The 22,749-nt window shown below is 37.0% G+C and overlaps 1 long non-coding RNA gene across 1 annotated transcript; it reads right to left on the bottom strand.

Moving 5' to 3' along the window:
- Positions 1 to 8,859: 8,859 nt before the first annotated feature.
- On the bottom strand, positions 8,860 to 22,494 carry LOC105436714. The gene is made up of 3 exons (XR_970335.2): positions 22,224 to 22,494; positions 9,874 to 10,074; positions 8,860 to 9,236 (listed from the first exon to the last, which is right to left on the bottom strand). It is a non-coding gene; the product is annotated as an uncharacterized LOC105436714 (long non-coding RNA).
- Positions 22,495 to 22,749: the final 255 nt, after the last annotated feature.

Raw genomic sequence — 22,749 nt, 5'->3', positions numbered from 1 at the left:
TTGCATGTCCATAGCTAAGTAACCATGTGCTAAGTGTTTAGAAAATGTTGTAATAAATTTTATGAATGTGTAATAAATCATGGCAGGGTTTCACAAAACCATCATACATTGTAAGTGCAAGTTCATCAACAACTCCTTGAGATGGGTATTAAGTTTAACTCATGTTTCAATGGGATGTCGATGAACGTGTACTTTGGACAAGTTTGTGAAACATGCCTTGATGTCTTCCTTGCCATTGAAGTGCCTTGTAGCCTCAAAACTTCATCTATTACCCTTTTGAAGGGTAATCAAACTTTCTAAGCAAGTTGTGTTTTAGGCCAAAAGAGAAACTGGGACAGAAATGAAAAGCTCACACAATTGAACAAGTTTTAGCAATAAGAAATTTATGAGTGTTTGAAACATGATTTTTTTTTTTTTTGTTGATTTTTTTAAATTTTGGGGTTTTTGATTTTGACTTGTTGATTTTTTTGATTTTTATGATTTTTTGATTTTTTGATTTTTTTTTTTTTTTTTTTTTTTTTTTTTTTTTGGGAGGGGGGGGTTAATTGTGGAATTGGTCATTCAACTAACGAGAGTGACACTGACAGCTCTGTCTATTGCGCATTTTCCCTTGTGGCTATACTGAAGAGAGTGTTTGTATAACATGAATATGCTCCGAATGCATGAAGATCATAATAACTGTTGCTCAAGAGACATCAATTTGAAGTATTAACAAAACCAGTTGTGATTCTTATGGATGTGTTAATAATCCCAGAAAATGTCTTATCACCGTGATAACTTTAAACAAGTACATTAGTGAAACTTTGAATAAACTAATCCTGTTTTTTTGTAAAGGTTTAAGATTTATTCACAATTTGTGCCACTTTCATTCTTAACAAATGATTATGAATGGCAACTAAAAAAGTTGTGACTGAACAGTATGATAGCTTCAAGCAAATATTTGCAACTCTATTGTATAGGTATTTACATTTAATCTCTAAATTATCATTAGTTTTCTTGCAGATTTGTTCTTTGTATGAATCACACTGATTGATATTATTACATGAGTTATTATCATTCTTTTATTTTTTTATTTCTTTATTTAGTTATTTATTTTTAATATTTAATTATTTAATTTATGTATTTATTCATTTATTTGATATACTAATGCATTTATTTACATATTTATTGATTTAATTAATTATTTATGTGTTTGTTTGTTGTTACTTACTATTGTCTTAGTATTGGTCCAGGCATTGAGTGGTAGTGATAGTGGGGGGGGGGGGGGGGCCTAATTGCATTCCCCCCTCTCCTTCTTCCCCCTCTTTCCTTCTTCCCCATCTCTCCTTCTTCCCCTCTCTCTCTTTCTATGTCTACATTTTCGTTTTTGTGAATTCAGTTAGAAGGCACTCTCTCCCTTACCTGCCCCCCTTATTCGCTACATGTATCTTGCTTTTTTGTGACATATTTCGTCGCTGTTTTCACGAAGTGACGGTAGTGAAAAAAAATTGCATTCACTTTGCGTGACGATTTTCCTCACTACCGTCACTTCGTGAAAACAAGGACGATTTTATAACTCGATGCTATCCAGCAGTGTAAATAAGAATAATATTATGTACGTATGTATGTAGAACATACTTGTGGTTCTGAACCTACACAGATATTGACTTATTATGATACATGTCATGAAAGGAGACATTTTTCTACCAAAGAGGAATAGTCTTGGTATCGATAAAAGAAGATATGAAGAGAAATACATTTGCGTGTGTACATACACTGTGCTTATATATAAAAAATGTACAGGTTCATTTATTAGAAGCAAGTTGGATAAACAGGATTTGTAATTATTACTAGTATTCGGTATTGTTTTTTGAAAATGATAATGAAAGGGGGGGGGGCCTTAGCTAACTAAAGAAATCAAAATATCAGATATTAAAAAATATAGAAATATATATTCAAATATATTGCTTTATATTCATAGTGTTATAGTGCAATGACAATTAAAAATGCCTTTTTATTTAATGCAATACTGGTGTATATTGTGTTTTGTATATTTGTTGCTTCCTAGTTTTATCCCCCCCCTTTTTTTTTCTTCTCTCTCTCTCTCTCATCCTTAATTTATTCAATGCAATGTTGTGCTCTGCATTGTCATTTCTTAAATATCAGTGTCAATACAAAATAAAAAAATATATCAATATGATCAAGCAAATTTTATTGTACAATACTTATCTTACGAGTCAAGAAGTTATAAAAGAAGTTAATACTTTCATCAGTTTCAAACTGAATTCTTCAATGTATTGATGCACAAATTTGAAATCAGAAAGGCTTATGGATAGGCCAGTTCAGTTTTCCTGCTCAATATATCATGCGAAAAACAAATAAGAAAACAAACTAATAAACAAAACAGTAGACTATTTTGGAATTGGAGCAAATGGCAAATGTACACTGTAGCACGCTTCAGGCAGATAGATAACATCAATAATTTCCTTTGACAGAATTATGCGGATAATGTCGCCTGAATAAGCATATAATTGACTGAATTAATTGCCCTTTTCCCTTAGGGGCCTACCGATAATATGTCATGAAATAAAGTAGGGCACAATATCACACGTTTACGTCAAAAGATAAAGGTTAAACAGTTGCTTATGACTTTGTGTCGTCATATTTAGGTTCCGGTCTTTCTTTCCAAACAGACTGCATCTATCCTCTTTACTTGTTTCTTTCGCGATCCTTCCATCTGGAACCCCCCCCCCCCCTCTCTCTCTCTCTCTCTTCTGACACTTGAATCTTGCTTATATTCTTTATCCCCTCATATCACTGCCTCCCCAGTTGTTTGTCTCTCACCTTTCCTCTTAATCACCCCCTCCCCTTTATATACCCCTCTCTCTCTCTCTCTCTCTCTCTCTCTCTCTCTCTCTCTCTCACACCCCCCCCCCACTCTGATCCTTCCTCCCATATCTTACCCTCTCTCATCAATCTATTCCCCTCTCAATCCCTCCCAAACCACATAAGAAAATAACTAAAATAATGCCCCCCAAAATAAACAAAGAAAGTACGTAAAAAGAAAGAGAGAACAAATTGTTTCATTTAAAAAAAACTCCAAAAAAAATCCCCCCCCCCTAAAAAAAAAAATCTCGTTTAGATGACTGTAAATGGAGTTAAAAATTACAAAGGCTGTGGCATTTTTCTCCCCTTCACACAATATCTATATCCTACTTGACTGATAGATTTCGCACCTTGGTCCATTGTAATTTTTTCAAGTGTTGAATCGAGGTGGTGATAATATCAGCGGTGAATAATGATAAAATACCCCAAAACGGAGTACGTGTATGAATATCACAGAGTATGTTTACTCCTGTGCTCTGATCCTTGAGTACTATATAGCTATTGATTGTTTGGCTTATCTCCAAAATTAATCATAAATTGTTGAACTCTACATGCAGGTTCAATGAAATGTTAGGTTTAACTTATTATGGATGATTAACGGTCTGTCTGATTTCTTAGTCAAAAACTTGTTAGTTGTAATGACAACAATATTATTATTCATATCCTCTTCGCAGTGTGTTATCGAAAACTATACTCTGTGAAAATAACATTTAAAAAAAATGTTTAAATATCAGTTTAATCCTGTTGTATTGTGCTACTTTTTGTTTTACTTTTCCCTTTCACCAACATCTAAATACCAATCCTTCTTCTAATATTTTCCTTATTTTATCCCATCTTCCATGACACTAATCTTCGAGCTCTCTGAAGAAAATTTAATCTTTTGTGTTTTCCTTTAAAAAAAATATCATCATGCATATACTTTTTCAACTAGTCATTTTGTTGTTCATTTTGATCGTAATACCCAGATTTATCGTGTTTATAAGGAATTCACCTTTTTCTTTTCAGATTAAGCTTCATCCCTTTTACTAGAGATGAAAATATAAACGAATTTGACGAAATCTTTTAACATAGAAATGAGATTCATTCTTTTTAAGCTTATGTACATGAAGAAACAAATAAAATCATACTTTACAAAAAGAGGAATATTGAAAACGATTTCCATTGAATCTGTAGGATTAGTGTGTGGGGGGCAAAAAACTCTCTCCTCCCCTTTCATTTTGAAAAATGGGGATGAGAAGAGGATTTAATTTCGCTTTGCATAATCATTTTTGGATAATCTTAAACAAGCCATGTGATATACAAACGGATTCAGCAAGATGGATAAGAAGATAAATCATCGCGATGGAATGGATTTGCTTCCGTTTAATTTCTGGAAAATAAAATAATGTTATTTTCAAGAAGATGCAATTGATTTTATTTTCGATGTGAGAAGATAAGTCATATTTTCTAGTGGCGTATATAATGGGCTCATACGTTGAGGGGGCGCTGGTATTATGGAGAGGGGGTGTCACCGGTCTTAGTGGATGAACAAAATGCAAATTAATGATGCCAACTATTAGTAGGGTCTTGGCGTGTGTCCCGGGGAGTGTGTAAGGGCTTCAATCATTTTATTTTCTCGTTAATTTTCTCACTCTGATTAATTCTGTCCCGTTCCCTGCCTCCTCCCCGGCCTCTCCCTCTATCTCTTCTTTTTTCTTTCTATTATCTTTCTTCCATCCATCCTTCCTTCCTTAATTTCTTCCTTCCTTCCCTCTTTTCTTTCTTTAATTAAAAAAAGAATTAATCTATTTTTGTGGTCATTTGATGTGGCACTCGCCCACGTGCCGCTGTAGCCGTGCACTTGCTTCGTTCTGTAAACCAATAGTTAGATGCATGACGAATGTCGGGTGTTATTGATTTATCAACCACTATCCTGACGTTAACCAATCCGATCAATTCGACAGATTTTATCAATGGAAAAGGGTAACTGTGTGCCAATGTCCTTACATAATTATAGAAGAGGATTAAATTAGTTATATTTAGAAAGGGATGTGGGGCGACCAGGGGAATAATTTTCGCTCAAATTTTGCCGCAATTCATCCGTGAATTTAAGAATTTGTTGGAATACTGCTATAGAGAATTCGTACGTGGCTACATTTCGTAATTCAATCCACCAGAATTTTAAACACAGACAATAACAGAAAATATATTTCTTAATCTAAATATAAAAGGTAACACCTGAAAATATTCGAAGACGTTTTAACAAAAAATAGATTTCACCTCATAGCAAAATAAAATTTCTTTTCGGTGGTTGTTTGCTTTTTTTTATATAAAAAACGTAACTCATATGCAACACACAAATGCAAGTCATTGTCTATGCTAAATATAAAGAAACTAGGTTTTTTTATAGAGATTTTTGATTTCGGGACGAAATGAACAAGAGAGTTATATAGGAAATAAACTCACAGAGATACTGCATGAATGGCCATCAGAAACGACCCTCCCCCCTTTCAGGAACTGGACTCAAATTTGAGGTATAATTTCCTCTCGACCACCAACCAATTCAACATCTCCGGTATCATTGCCTAGGCCGCACGAACTTACCAACTTCGATTCTTATCACAAACTGAAAAGGTTCTCAAGTATAGCAGCTTTCAATCAACTCCAGATTCACATACTGATCAAGCTTTAAAGTGAACCGGTAACATTGTTGATGGTCGGTGAAAAAACTGCGTAAATGTTGTATGAAATGTTACCTATTCATATTCCTTCTATTGTACTAACCCTCTAACAAGCAAATAATCCTGAACAAATTCTCAAACCACAAAGATATTTATGGTTTTCTTTGAAGGCGTCACTGTGCAACACCCTCTGACAGTAAATTCTCCAAACCAATGTTTGAATTTCACAACCGTTTGTACATGAAAACAAGACCTAAAACAGGCTTTACATTTTTTTCTTCAACACTTCTGATTGGCATGGTATATATTATCTAAAGCCGATTCATTGCTATGTGACGATTTAAATTTACCTAAAATTAAATTAAGTTATAACAATATAGTTTCGAGAATTAAGGAATCGATCAGATCAGTTTTCCCCGATTTGTAAATAATGGTTTGTTTTCACTCAAACTTCAGATTACCTTTAAAGGTAAAGACCAGTATTGGAAACGCCCCAATTTCAAAAAATGAAATGGAAGCTCTCATTACCAATCATGTGAAAGAATATGTTTTGACTAATACATGACGATAAAAAATTTGCCGGGAAACCGCCTACTAATTCATATATTTGGTAAATTTGTTTCTCTCATGGTCCATGAGAGATATAGGGTAGTCCCATATACATCTTTCTGTGTATAGTGCTTGTAACTTTACGAAGAATGGGCCAAATTTCTTATCATTTTGATGATTCCAGAACCTTGCAGATGCTAAATGCCAGATGAACAACCTTTTCTGATCGATTCCACAACGTTTCGTTCACAATGCAATCGCATGACCATAACTGGTCTTTACCTTTAATTGTACATCGAAAATTGACGTCACTACCTTAGCCCCATTTTCTCTCATCTGAACAATGTTACTAGACCCTTTGATACGCCAAAATCTCCTTGAAAACACTCTAAATACACTGCTCATTTCAACAAGGCTATGGAGGGGGAGGGGAGGGAAGGGAAGGCTTTGATAGGGGATAACGACACACACACTCCCATTACATGTTAATTATTCTGTAGGGAAATGACAAGGGGGTACTACCTTGGATATTTGAATCCGATTGTCCTTTGAGAGTCATCCCAGACAATTACCACCACCCCCCACCGCAACAACTAAAATAATTAACCTTCTTTCGTTTTGTTTTCCTCTCCAAAAGTTTATCCAACGCCTTGCCTCTCCTCCCCAACTCGTTTAAAGCCTGTTTGCACTAGTTTGGCCAGGATGGATTAGCTGGTCACCATATTGCTGGTCACTAGCAGGTTGTTATCTCATTAAATCAGCACTAAATTAAAATATTAAAGGGTAGGCTACCATGGGGAATCAACGGTCACCATTTAGGCATTGTTGGCTATATGAAGGGCGCAAGTCGCTACAAGTAGTGCAGACAGGCTTAAAAACGTCATATCGATCTACACTCATGCCTGTCACCGCAGTTCATCACTTGTAAAACATAAAGATAACAATTAGTTACCATAAACAGTTGACTTATAAATAGATTTTATTCGACTGCTCATGTGTGAATACTGGCATATGGTTTACAAGTCAAAACATGATTTTTATGTATCAGATAAAACACAAACTTTATGATTTCCTGTTTAAAACCTTCGCGACCATGGTGATATTGCTTGTACTGCGCATTGTTTGAATAAACACCATAGTTACACATGTATGATGATGAAGTTTTTTTTTTTAAAATATTCAGCCGCCCCCACCAATTTACTTTCAATCACCGCATTTAGTAAAACCTTTGTTCAAATTTAAAAAATGAGTTAATCTTATTATGCGCACATGGCTGTTCTACGGTGTTTTGCCATGATGTAATTCGTCATTTATAACATGAGCTATTTCTAAATTGGTCTAGTGTTATGATGCCCTAATGCCCCTATATTCTAACTACAATGCATTAGAAACTGCACATTTAGGAGTTTATTGATAAGAAAGGGATAGGCTGATTTCGGTCTGAACACGTGATACTATAGCTCACAGCCAATCAGTGACAGAATATACACGAGCTCTTGTACATTCATGCAGGAGCATGAAAAGTTCAATTTTATGAAACGCGAATTCTGAATGGTTCAACTTAAAAGTGCAGTACTATTAGAATTAACATTCATCACATGCATTTTTGACACGATATATATGTCTTTTCATCAACAATCGCCTGAATATTCTTGACTTTAATCCTGCGTTATTTTAGATATGGTTAAGGTGATTTCTTTTATCGTAATATTAAAGCACCACGATTTCAAAAGCAAATATCATTCTCTGCGTATGCTATTCATAACAATGTTGCAGGATTATTGAAGGATAAGAAAATCAAATGACTACACAAGAAAATAGTGAAATCACATTGTCCCGTTTCATCGTGCCCACGAACACACCATAAACACACGAGCACATCATTTTATCTGCTGGCAGGCGCGTAGCCAGGGGGGGGGGGGGCGGTGGGGGCGGTCGCCTCCCCAAAATGCCGGCCAAAAAAAAAGGAAGAGAGAGAAAGAGGAGAAAAAAAAAGGACGTAGGAAGAAAAAAGGAAAAGGAGTCGAGAACAGTACAACGAATCATCAAAGCTTCCGCGCTTCGCGCGGGAAGGGGGAACTGAGTTCAAATTTAGGATTAAGGGTCGGGATAGTTACGACGAATCGTCTTCTTTCTCTTATAATTTAATGAAACGTCAAAACTTCGCACGAGAGGGGGGGGGGGAACAGAATTCAGACAATGATTAAGAGTCGAGAAAGTTACAACGAATCGTCTTCTTTCTCTTATAATTTAATAAAACATCAAAGCTTCGCGTGAGAGGGGGGAGGGACTGAATTCAGACAAGAATTATGAGTCGAGAAAGGTACAACGAATCGTCTTCTTTCAAAGCTTCCGCGCTTTGCGCGGGAGGGGGACTGAATACAGATAAGGATTAAGAGTCGGGAAATTAGGTACAACGAATCGTCCATCTTCTCTAATATTTTAATGAAACGTCAAAGCTTCGCGTGAAAGGGGGGAGGGACTGAATTCAGACAAGGATTATGAGTCGAGAAAGGTACAAAAAATCGTCTTCTTTCAAAGGAAACTCCCCCCTCCCTGCACCCACCCCCCTAGGGAGCGCGCTTCGCGCGCTCTGTAAGTGATTCGCACGCTTTGCGTGCTCATTACCGCCCCCCTAAAATTAAGTCCTGGCTACGCGCTTGTCTGCTGGGTGCAAACCAAACATTTGATGACAAGAATTGAAGCGTCTCCAAGGAATCCTGAAATAATCTGAATAATCTCAGTAAGTGTCTTTTGATAAGAAACTAGAAATAATAAAATTATATCGCGAAAACCTATTGGTCCGCTTTTCTACGTCTATAACAGAACAACGAAGATTTGACACAAGTCATCATAAAGTGTTGACGTACGTGGTCCTGTAATGAGCTTAAATGACTGTATCCAGGACAAGTAGACAGTATCCTGGCTGTCAAATACCATGATATATCAGGTAATCCTCAAGAAACATGAGAAGCTAAACGAACAGAATGCTTGCTATTGTCATTAGTGTTGTAATAATTGCCATGAGGTCGTCGGACAATCATACACCGATTCCTCGAGCAGCCATAACAGCGGACGTTCCCCTAAAACACCCCTTGAGTCGTCCTTGCAGATCACACACGCAGATTAGACTCGCAGAAGCGAAACACATACGAGATCTACCTGCAGAATAAAACAACAACAGTGGGAATGAATAAAAGATCAAGTTGAGTTCATAGCATTGTGAAAGAATCCTGTCTGGAACGGAAACCCTTGGGAAAGGTAGATTCTGCAGTACATAGGCCTAATAAACGGCATACACTATAAGGATTTTGGATCACGACAAGAAGTTGATTTAATCTCACTGCATAGAGATATGGGAAGATATTATGGGACTACGCACACATGTGCCATAAATGTTTCTTCCAACATTGTTAGCTATGCATGCATTTCTCTCATTTGTTAAACAGGAGGGCGTGAGAGTAATCCTTTCCAGGGGAGACTCCGACTATGGTATTCCTCCAAACTGATACACAAATTGAGAAAGCTCATAAATTAGTTGTAATCTTTACCAAAACTTACTCTTATCTTTAATTGACAGTGGAAACATTTGGCAAGTGTAGTTTTACCCTTTTTCTTGATTTTCTTACATCTTAACAAGTATGAAATATAATCTGCAATGTTTGAAATTTTCTTGAGCAAAGTTGATCAAAGGTCATGCATGATTACTGATTCTGAACTGATATGCCTTTAACGAAGGACATTCAATTGTCCTCTAAAACCGTCACTGTGACCGTCGAATTTGTCCCGTATTCATTACCTTGTAATAAAGAATTTCTTCTGTCGGATCGGTATCCCCTGGTTTCTACTTCAAACTGTGTTGTGTCAGGCTCGTTCAGTGATAGTGCATCGAGCTGATATAGAGGGGAGGCTGATACATGTGGCAGTGTAATCGTTAATGACATAATACATAGAACGAGAACGAAGAGAGGTCGTGACATTGTGACGTCAGAGGTGGGACCTGTGAAAGGATGAGAGAGAAAAAAGGCATCAATTACCTGGAGTATAGATTGTTTCAACTTTTTCAAAGATTTTTCTCTCTATCATTTCTTTCGATTTATTTTGAGGAAGTAGGTGTATGGGCCTATATAGGGGGCAGTGACGAATTAAAATGCAAAAAAAGAGAGACAAATTATTTAGTGGGTATCAACGTGAAAATGATTAGAGCAATGCATACATGTACAATTAACAACTAAATTAACCAAATCCTTACCGAGTTATTAAATTTGTTTAAGTATGTGAAAAATGGATTTGTACCGATTTTCTATTTCTTAATAACGTGACATTTGAAATATTATTTAACAAAGGTCTTGATTCAACCAGCCTACCTTTTATTCTTGAGCTACGAAAAAATACAAAAACACATCAAATTTACAAGGTGTATGAATAACTTAATCGTTAACTATACATTATCCAAATCCCGAGCTGTGAATATAAGATAAGATTACCTCCACATTATTGAGCCTGTACTTATTTTTTTCATTTATTTATCATTATAATTTATGGATCATAATCGCATATTTAAAGATTTGCTGGTGATAAAATTACTTGTGGTCTAATCCTATTGGCAAAGGTATATTCGATGGACTGTCGTAGAGGGCGCCTCATTCTGAGAAAGAAATTATTTTGATATATAAATGTATGGAAACGTTTACTGTGTCCCCAACCCTCCTCGACTGGGGGGGGGGGGGGGGGGGGGTGCACTGGTCTCTACATGGAACATAATTGAGAAAACTGAGTGACCGACTTAAGGAGGGTCTGAAAGTATTTCTAATTCCAAGGTTAGGGGGACGTCTCTTTTCCGACGTATTCTTGTTCAAAATCTTAGTTATACATTGAAAACTTGGATACTAACTTCTTGTTTCTAAATTTACGTTATACAGAATTTTACATTGATATAGAATCGTCAATAAATCTTTATCGAACTTCTGTCATTTCTATGTGTCATGTATTTGTACGTTTGTTTTTTAGTCTAGTAAAAAAAAATGGAATCGCCCTGCTAATTTATGTTTTATGGATTATGTTTCGATTTGTTTTTCCACTGCACTTTTGATATCCTTATATGCAGCGACTGAGCGAATAATCGGCCGGCGCGATTTTTAATTTTTCGGGAGCATAAAAATAAATTAGTGCTCACAACCCCCCCCCCCCCTCCCCCACTAAGAGAAATATCGGCCGGCACGATTTTCAAATTTTAGTACACTAAATTTCAAATTGATTTTAAATTTGCCCCCCCCCCCCTAAGAAATCCTGGATCCGCGCCTGCCTATAAGTGACAGAAAATGACCAGAATATAGGTTTTATTCTCTGAAGGTTACCATCGATGATATTATAAATTACTTCGTTATTTTCCAAAATAAGATTTGACATTTGGTAAGATTTATTTACAGACCATATTAATAATTTTCATGATCATTTCTCCATGAATAATTTGTTCCAACCGCAAAGGTGTACCTTGATCTTGTCATCCTTCAATCACTCCATTTTTAAACAGGTGCCATCAAAAGCCATCAAACGCAACTTAATTAAAGTATGAATGATGAATTATGATGAAATCAAAAGTTCCGGTTTGGATTCAGCGACGCAAAGCTGCATTGGAAATTTAGTAAATGAAATAAGTTTGGATTGAAGACCATATCCGAACTGAAAAATAAAACGGACGAAATGTATGTCAACGGAAAGCTTATAAGCCATAGATTACCATAATATCAATTATATACCATTTTAGTGTCTGTCAGAGGAGCATCAGCTCTCTGATAACTCAAAATCCAAAGCTTTACAAATTGGAAGTTGTAGACCTAAAAACTTGCTATCGACTTGATGACATCATCTTATGTGGAGTACGCATATTCACAATGACTTTGCATTATTTAAGCACGGCTGATGGGATCCACAGGTTATGTCGTCACTGTAACTTTGGCAATTTGACCCCTGTTGACCCGTAGTTTGGAGGGTTGCGGAAAATGAGATTTTAATTTGCCTTTGTGCAATAATGAAATGGTAAATACTAATTGTTAGTTTTTTATATTTCTATTCTACATTCATTCAGGTTTCCATTTGTATCAAGTTGTATTTTCATCGGATAAGGTCTTTCAGCTGCTTTAAATTGTGCAAAGATATCTAAAACACTAGCTTACCTTTCAAGATAAAACTGAGTAGCAGAGGAAAAACGGCCAGTGGAAGAGAGAAGAGGGATGGGAAGAGAATGCTAAAGGGAACCGAGGAGAAAGGGGTGTGTAAAGAAAGAGTTTGTATGACAGAGAAACAGAGAAAGAGAAAGAGATAGAGAAAATGAGAAAGGGAGCGTGAGAGAGATAGGGGGATAGATAGATAGAGACAGAAAGAAAGACCTACAGAGGCAGTCAGACAGACAGTGGGAGGGAGTTGTATACGGCATAGTAGTGCGGTATGGTATGTAATCCCGTAGGATTTTTGTGCCAAAGTTGATTTTTTGTTGTTGCTGTTTTGGCTTCAAAAGGGTCCCAAATTAGCCAAAAATGATGGGGTGCAAATTTTCAGACCCCTTCTTCGTTACCTGGGGGTCTTAGACTGGGAGCCAGGGGGTCAACCTAGCTGGGAATGAAAATAATGTTTTTTGATAAAATTCAATTTTTCGAAAAAAATCACAAAAATCATGTTTTTTACTTAAATTTGCGATGTTAATTAATCCCAAATTCTTTGAAATTGGTATCAAAATGTAGATAATTTAACTCTCTTTCATATGACACCAAACTCATGGTGGTTCAAGGTTTTCTTAAAATATTATTAACATAATACTATTTTGTCGTGAAAAGGGACACTTTTTTGGTGGGGGCGTCCCCCTGGCCACACCCACCACCTAGAACATGCCAGACGGTCAATTTTTTATGTGGAGCTATGCGATCTTTACATCTGTGAACATGAAAATTGGTTTCCTTCCCAGCTAGGTTGACCCCCCCCCCCCTGGCTCCCGGTCTAGGACCCCCCAGGAAATGAAGGAGGGGTCTGAAAATTTGCACCCCATCATTTTTGGCCAATTGGGACCCTTTTGAAGCCAAAACAGCAAAAAAAAAAAAAAAAAAAATCAACTTTGGCACAAAAATCCTACGGGAGCTGTTTCAGAGACATACCGTACCACACTATAGGAAGAAATGAGTTAATGGAGGTTAGAAAGAGGTTAGTAGGGTAAAACAGAGAGAGAGAGAGAGAGAAAGAGAGAGAAAGAGAGAAAGAGAGAGATATAGGATGTGGGGCAGGGAAAATACCACCAAAATTGTTGAGTTATAAAGTTTTCCAGTTTTTTTTTCAACTCTATCAGTTCTGGGGCCAGAATTTACATTGCGGAAGTTGTACTTTATTATCATCATTATCATTATTATTTTCTTTGGTTAAAACGTTCATTTATCTCAGCCATTCACCTAGCCTGCATGACTACGTGCTAATTCACTAACCACGCGCTCTTTGACGAATGTAAACAAAAAAGGCGAAAGAAAATTATTGCTTTTAAGAAGGGTAGCTTGTCACTCTCCATTTGATTTATATCAGTCCATTGATTAAAGCTAAATAAGCTCTTAATATTTATAATCGGCCCACACCCACCTTTTCCACTGAATAGGTCAGATTTCATATACCTGGCCATAAAGTTTCCCTCCATAAAACCGGCTGAATTGGGATGTCATGAGATGTACTGAGATTGGAAATGTCATCTATAAATAAGACTCGCTGTACTGACGGGCTGCCGTTGCGAAACCCCGGCCCCCAACTCAGTGTTATTTAGGGTACGCATATGCGTGTTCCAACCGACCCCCCCCCCCTTTTCAGCAAAAGTCCGGTGTGTAAAGTTAATACGGCTCGACCTTTTTCTTTTGTTACGAAAAGGACATTTTGGCAACACGCATGGGGTCCGTCCGTTCTCGGAGTGGGGGGGGGGGGGGGGGGGGGGGTGCGAAACAAGATTACAGGGCAAAATAAACATGTGAGGCGTAATATCATTTTCCTAAGAGTATTATGGCGTGAGGGATTTGAATGATCTAACTGATCATACACATCGACCACTCATACACGAACTCAGGTAATTATAAAATAGAAAGAAAACAAATTACCTTCGGTGCTGACCGGTTTAATATCATTTTCAAATTTACGGATGTTTCTTTCCTTGGGACCTAGTGTCGAGTTATTGCTTTAACCTGTAATCAATGAATGAACTACAATACTTGGAATCCAGGCTGCCTACATTATGTGTTGTAATGTCGGGCAATATTGGGCAAGCTTTCAGGTTCTTATATACTCTGACTGTTGGTAATGACCTGACTGGAACGCGCTACTCCGGTTGAATTGAATTAAGAGGCCAGTTTACTCTTTCGTGTTAGGATAAATTTATTTGTGATTAGCATTTTCTCTCTCTCTCTCTCTCTCTCTCTCTCTCTCCCTCACTGTGTCTGTTAAGTCTGCAGATACAGACTCTAACTAGTATCGACACTTTACCACTCTCTCTCTCTCTTTAAGTCTCGATTCGTTCATTATTTATCCAGCCGTCCCTTCAACCTGCCCATCCATCTCAACCATCTCATCAATTCCCCTCATCGTCCTCCGTGTCGTCGTCCTCCTCGTATCCTCCTCCTTAGATAATATATAAATTCACCCACCTCTCTTGCTTCTACTATCTTTAATCAAGCCCTCTCTTCTATTTCTATCAGCATTATTTTGCGTTGAAATCGAAGGATTTGTCATTGTCAATCTGAATGCAGTTATTTGTCTTATTCTGCTCCCTTCTCTTAAAGGGATTGGGTATCTTTGTTTCAGATTCTGAAACAAAATCCTGGATTTAGCTGCATTGATAATTATAAACCTCTAGGCCTGTCAGGAACCCCCATGAAGTTTAAAAGCCGATCGCCTGTCTTGTTATCAAGATATTTTTGATTGGAAATCGAAATTTCAAAATTTCAAAATTCGTTAAATCCTAACGGTTTTATTACACTTCAGTCTAACGGGGAAAATGAGTATGGTGAAACCGGTCATTCAAAGATTTTTTTACTTTTTTGAGGCACTCCATGATAATTTTAAACCGTATTTTTTTTAGAGCTTAAATATTACACCATATAACAGACACTGATAACACGTAGGGCCATGCGTCTCAGATCTAACATTGTTAAACGATGTCTTTAACTTTCCCTTTTCTCCATCGCTTTCTCCTTTTCATATTCCAGCCCTTCTCTCCATCTCCTCCCCCTCATCAATTTTCCTCATCCTTCTCCTGTTCTTCCTCATCCTGGCAATCTGACCTTCTTCTCCTTGGATACCAGAGAGAATAATCAATCTTTCTTACTCATTTCATCATTAATTTTATTCTATCCCTCCCTTCTACTTCTCCTGCTCGTAATAACATATCATAAAGTTTATCTCCCCCTTTGTTCTCTTTTGCTTTTTCTAGCCTTCGCTTCTACTTGGCCTACTTCCATCAGCTTTATTTTGGGTTGAAATGGAAAGATTTCCTCATTTTCGATCTATATGCATCGAGGGATTGATAGGGAACGTCCGTAAATGTGATTTTGTTGCCGAGGTTAATCCAAACTAATTACTGCTCAAGGCAGATCTACATTTTAAGCAAGACTGCTCTCTTCAGGTTTTCATCGATCACCCTGTCTAATTAGTACGCATTGGCGTAGCCATGTGGGGGGGGGGGGGGGGGAGAAAGAAAACATGAAGTAAATATAAAGGGAGAGGGGAAAGGACAGACAAAAAGGATAAGAATGATGCAAAACCCTATCTTTTATTTGATTTCGTTTGACCAGTTTCACAAAATAATTTTTTTTTTTTTTTTTTTTTTGCTGTTGCTTTAACCAGTTATAAAAAAATTGTGTTGTAAAACTAGCTATAAAACATGTTCCATAAACAAGATAAATAAGATTTATTATGTATAAGGTCACAATATTTTAAGATTACGTGACATATAAAAATAATAATATTGGATATTTATATACCGCACACATCCACCATGCATGGTGCTCAAGGCGCTCCAACTATTACCCCAGCTCTGCTATAGGCAGCTGATTTTGGTGCTTACAGCAATCACTTCCTACCGGTACCCATTTAACACCTGGGTGGAGAGTGGAAAATGTAGATTAATATCTTGCCAAAGGACCAGGTGCAAAGGACATTAGTGCCGTGGCGGGACTCGAACCCCGGACCCTATGATCCACAGTCCAGCGACTTATCCACTAGGCTACAACACCTCTACACAGTTGTACATGAATAATTAATTCGCATTTTGATGGGGGAGGGGGGGGGGGGGTGCACACCTATACGGCTTTTCCAAAGCAATCTTTGCTTCTTAGATTTCATGTTTAATTTTTTACTTGTCTAAATTCCAATACATTACTAGAAATAGGACATCCGCATACCAACGTTCTTGTTATTACATTCATATTGCATACTCCGAGTGAACATCCCTTATTCAAGTACCCCTGTAATGGCTGGATACGCCACTGCTCATTAGTATGCACCATTATCTAAAAGTAATACTCTTTGGTAGGGGCTGATGAAGAAAACGAATTAATATTTTGAATTAGGTCACTTCTACTTACAAGTAATTCTTTTGTCGCTACGATCTACAGTTTGGGAAAGAGTAGGCCTACTCCACCGTTCTTTAATCCTTCGTTCAAGTTAGTTCTCATTACTTAATGGGTATATCGTTAATTGAGTTCTTAGCTCGCGTCAACCAGAATGTCCAGGCTAAAACTAAAAGGATGATCAATCTTCTAACGTGGGTAAAATCTTATCTCTCTATTTCTGTCTGTCTGCCCTCACTCGTTCTCTCTCTCTCTCTCTCTCTCACTCTCTCTCTCACTCTCTATCTCACTGTCTCTGTTTATGTCTCTCCCTCTCTCTGTCTCTCGCTCTCTCTGTCTCTCTCTCCGTCTGTCTGTCTGTCTCTCTCTCTCCCGCTTTCTCACTCTCTAATTGTTTGGTTCATTTTACACAATTTCACAGCCTGCATCAAGAAGTTTAGTAACTTCTGATATATTCGCATTTTTCATTCAAGACATATACCCTTTTAAAAGTTTAAAACCAAATCAAACGGATAATCTATAATCTTTTAATATCTCTTTAAACTCATGACCTAAACAATAACATTTGAACACAAGTTTGGGTTATTTCACTTGTGAACTACCTTTTATGATAATAGCACATTAAATGGGTCATGCGATATTTCGTAACGTTTCAATTTATGACTTTTCAAGTATTCAGCAATAAAATACTTTTGAAATATAGAAGACATTCCACATCCAAAATACTGTAACACAGAGCTTGCAATTAGAGACACATGTTGTGATTAGGAAATGCCATGTAAGACAAATAATTCAGTAAAAAGGAGAAGTACGTAGTTATGCGTTAAAATGAGTTATACGTAAATGTCCAATGTATCCACTAAAAAGAATGTTTGGGTTGTTTCTTGCCGAATACAGTTGAGCTCCTTACTTCAAATTCTGTTACACATACGTTTGAGTAATATGTTGTTGCGTATGATGACTCGATGAGTTAGTATCAATTCTGACGATGAAACATTAAAATTGAGTATTCTCCCGATCCCTGGGTTTAACTCTTTAATGACATGGACATATATAGAACCAAGGATTTTGAACAAGAACGAAAAACGCACTGAGATTATTATCAATGTAGACTGAGCGCTCCCACATTCGGAAGGAGATTGGTATCTCATCTCTATCAGTAAAACATCCTTGACGTAGCGACACAATTAGTTCCACTAATCTTGAGAATGGATTACCTTTCTTTGAAGTTGTGGTCAGGTTTCGTGTCTAAAAATAACGTATGCGAAAATGAACAGCGTAAAATACACTCAACAATGTTGAATAGACAACCCCCCCTCTCTCTCTCTCTATCTTTCCTTCCACCCCTTTCTTTCTCTCACTACGCACTTCCCGCACACCCTCTCTCCCTCCGTCACTCTCTGTACCTGTATTATTTTGATAATAATAATCATATTAATGATAATAATATTAATAAATACTACTACTACTACAACAACTACTACTAATAATAATAATTATGATAATGATATTGATAATTAAAATATATATATAACTCTAGATCTGAACTCATTTCCACATGTAAACATAAGAGAAAGTTTCTACTCTCTGAATATGGTTAAACCCCTCCCCCCCCGTACCACCATGACCTTTCCCCTTACCCTTAAACCACTTAATTCCACTATTGTATTATTGCGTTCGCCCTTACTTGGGTATTATTTGTGTCTCTTTTGTATTCTTGCCTGACTGCACATGAGTGTTTTTAACTTCGCCATGATTGTATTATATATTTAGTTACTGATGAGCCTTCTGGCGAAACAGTCTGTATAACTCGTACCAATAAAGTGTAACCTTCCAACTCCTAAATCTACATTTGCCATAGTTGAGCACTGTCAGAAATTGCAGTTTCACTAAACTTGCTTATTTATATATATATATATATATATATATATATATATATATATCATGTTTACCCAGGTAGCTTTATAAGCATCAATACTGCTCTCCCTGGGTGCCCTGCATGCAATCATCTTATTTACTGCTCTCTCTCTCTCTCTCTCTCTCTCTTGTTGTTTGATTGGGTTTTAAGGCAATTCAGTCAACATTGACTATTTATGCATTATGCCTCTTCCGCCCTCTCTCACTAATTTACTCCCCCCTCTCTCTCTCTCTCTCTCTCTCCCTCTCTCTCTCTTCATCTTTATCACGTTAATCCCGTTTTTTGTTTCTCTGTCATAGCTTGCTGTCTCTTTTATATACGTCAGTGCGGCTAATAAAGAAAAAAGTCGATTGATCCCTGACCAACCTTATACCACAATCTTCATGATCCATCTTAAGATTCTTGTATTGGCGTAGGCCCTACACGAGATATTAATGATATCTGAATAAATTCGAAAAAACAACTGTGGCCTATCCCAAGCATTAACTTTGACTGATGTATGGGATTCTTACATCACTTTATTAAGCTCATTTGCATTCGATGTCTGGAAATCGAATCATTCCATCATTCCATATTATTCCGGATGTCAGCAAGTATTTATTAAAGGTACTATGTCCCATTTGCAGGCCAAAAAAAAAAATGAAAAAGTTAAATTCCAACTGCATTTGAAAGATAATACTATTTTAGAGCTTCCCTAAAAAAGGTGGGGCTTGAAAATGGCTTCAAGTGGGAAAATAACGACTGTTAGTTGTCAAATTGACTTAAGGGCTATAGAGCCCAAAAGTAATAGTATTGATTTTCAGACAATTGTACCGAATGGTCATACGTTTTATGCTGCGCAAAGATTCAATCAGTTTAATCTTGGCCATCACAAGAAGTGGGTTATTGATGTAGACAAATGCTCATGTACCCTTTACAACTCTTTTCATGTATGTTATTACCAAAGAAGAAAAAAGGCCAGTCACTCACTCAAATGACTCAATAGTGTCTGACAGTGAAGTCTAGCAAGTAAACGGGTTTCCTTGCATAATTTGAATATGAGGACACTGCTAACGTTTAAATTTCACAGATAGGACATACATGACATATCCATGATTCCTGCAAAGTTCTACAGCATTTGAGGTTGGCTACAAAAGGGACATAGTACCTTTAAAGTGACTCGGTAACATTGTTGAAGGTTGATGGAAAATTGCCAAATTTGTGTATGAAATGTTACTTATTCTATTCCATCTACTGTACCCTCTCACATGCAACAAATCCTGAAAAAGTCTCAAACCACATAGATATCTATGGTTTCATTTGAAGGGGTCACTGTGCAACACCCCATAACAGTAAATTTTCCCAACCGTTTTTCCATGAAAAAAGACATAAGACAGGCTTTTAAAAATCGTTCAACTCTTAACTGTCTGGAATGGTAAATAGAGCCAATTAATTGATTTGTGACGATTTACATTCACCTAACATGTAATTAAATTGTAATAATATTTCCCAATTTTTATCATTAATGATGGTCCGTTTTCACACAAAATTTCAGATTGTCTTAATTGTACATCTAGCACTACCATAGCACCACTTTCTCTCATCTGAACAATACTACCAAGTCCCTTTAAAGATGAAGTTGAGTTCTGGTCATGCGATTGCATTGTGAAAGAAACGGTGTGGAATCGACCAGAAAAGGTTGATCATCTTAGCATATAACAATTTGTGTGTATTGCAAGGTTCTGGAATCATCAAAATGATAACAAATTGGCCAAGTCTTGGTAAAGTTACAAACACTGTACACAGAAAGATGTATATGGGACTACACGAACACGTGGCGTAAAAAACCTACCCCCGAGTTTTACGATGTACATGACATATTTAGAATATGAAGGCATTTGAAGAGCCATGCTTTTCAGGGAACATGTCTTATCTGATGTTCTTCCACGCTTGCATAATAAGAATGATAACGCTCACAAATTATTTTCACCTCTTCCCAGAACTCAACCTTCTCTTTAAGGCGTCAATGTTTGTATGAAATGCAGAAGGAGGTCTGTAATAACTCATCCGCCTGAGAAACGATTTTTATGAACCCACTCAAATTCATATATGAGCACATTCTAACCTGTCCGAATATCCATTTCCGAGTTTCTAATTTGTTGTTATTACTGTTAGAATATAATTTCGTTTTCAAAATAAACCTACTTCTACAGTCTCAGTAAATCTGGATGTATATAGCGCTTAAACCTCTTCACAGAAAAATGATCGTGATCATCGGATTCTTTCACGCATACAGTGTAAACCCTCTCCACTCCCTGGGGAGTTTCACTAACATATGGTCACCGTGAGGGCGTATGTCAATTACTAAATCACAAAGTCTTTTGTCATGCTACCGAGCCCTGTTTTTCTCCTGTGTATGGAATGGCAATCGTAGATTAATACCGTGTCTGGGATCGAACCTACAACCTTTCCAGCCAAAATTGCTCAAACCACCGGACTGCGACACCTCTACTTAGTTCTCCCGAAAGATGTGGCGGCTGCTCAAAATAAAGGTACAGTAATTCCAAATTATTCTCGGGGTGGAAGAAGTTAGCCCCAAATTTGTACGCATTTGAGTCTAAAATTTGAAAGGGAAGTCCACCCTGATATAGGTCAGCGAAAGTTTGAGCAAACGTCTATTAAAAATAAGAAAGTTATGAATTTTTGAATTGCGATCATTCAAAGACGAACTGGCCAGTCTGTTACGTATCTTCCGAGCTACCCTCCTATTTTTCTGCTTCTATTAAAGGCCCACTGCACTACTGGTAGCTACTTGCGCCCACTATATAACAAACAACGCCTAATCGGTGACCATTGGTCCCCATGATCCTCTTTTTCTTATGTTAACTGAGAGCTGAGTTGATGAGATAACCACCTGTCCAGTTACCTTGCAGAGCGGTCTAATCCCTCCTGTAAACTACGGCAGATAAGCTTTAAAACCAACTTAATATCAGGATGGACTTCCCCTTTAAAAGATTCTAGAAAATACTCCATGTGTCCTCTATTCATCTCAGTGAACTATCGGCCTTTAATATAATATTTTTCGCATGGTTTTCAAACTAGAAGATACTTTCTTTACACCGCTTTGCCATGACATCTCCACTTTTTAAATTTCCTTTCATCCGTTTGACATTATAATGCAGCAGTAACTCATTAATGATTATTACCTTAAACTCTGGTTATAATCAACTCGAAACCGATTTGTCAGGCACCTCAGTAAAGAAAAATTGCAAAAAATTAGCATTTAACATGACCTAAAAATTAAGCTCTTTTAATAATAAAAAATAACAACCCATCCAGAACCACTAGGGATTTGAGAAGTAGAAACTTTGTTTAATACTATTTTTTGTATTTTGTAAACAATTTCTTTAACCATTAGTTAATCAAGTATGAATGCATGAGATTTATCTTTATTGTCCATGCTTTAGAGATGGACATTCGTGGCGTTCTAACGGAATATAGATTGAGAATAAACTTGACATTGATGGTGATTTTATTATGTTTTATCAATTTGTAATTAGTTTTCTCAGCTCGAAATTATAAGGCGGAATTTGCCTCCTAATGCATGCATGGCGTTAAAGAATTTTGAACATTGCCTTTAAAATATATATATATTTTTTTACTCACCTGAAGCACCAGAAATATTGATGATTGAAAAGAATTATGGCGCAAACAGGTGATAAACTCCGCCGAAAAAAAAATTGATAAACTCCGTCGTTACACAATTGAGAAACTCCGCCGAAGCACAACTGATAAACTCCACCGAAAGCAAAGTGATGAACTCTGCCAAAGATGAATATTACTTCCCGATTAAACGATCTTCTCCCTAGCAGCGTAGTATTCGACGATGAGAAGGCAAAATGGTGTGAGTAAATGGTCGGAGGCTGTTTTTATCCCATCCATTCCGCATCAGTGGTTTCGTTGCCATGGTGACAGATTGAAATGGGCGTTTACTCGTAGCTTTTTGAAGTCACATGACGTTGCTCCTGTGCACTAAAGGGTACAATATCAAACTTTTAATTCAAAAAAGGATATCAATTTGTCAACCCTCTCTTATGAGGGAAATATATCTTTGGCAGTTTATACTCAGAAATTACATTGGCTAAATGGAGTTCAAATTATTCATGCTCTTACAATTTACAAGTCTGATCCT

The sequence above is a fragment of the Strongylocentrotus purpuratus genome, unplaced genomic scaffold, assembly GCF_000002235.5.
Source record: "Strongylocentrotus purpuratus isolate Spur 01 unplaced genomic scaffold, Spur_5.0 spur5_scaffold_1, whole genome shotgun sequence".
NCBI lineage: Eukaryota > Metazoa > Echinodermata > Echinoidea > Camarodonta > Strongylocentrotidae > Strongylocentrotus > Strongylocentrotus purpuratus.
The sequence above is the reverse complement of the archived record's forward strand: the minus strand, read 5'-3'. Positions and strand labels throughout refer to the sequence as shown.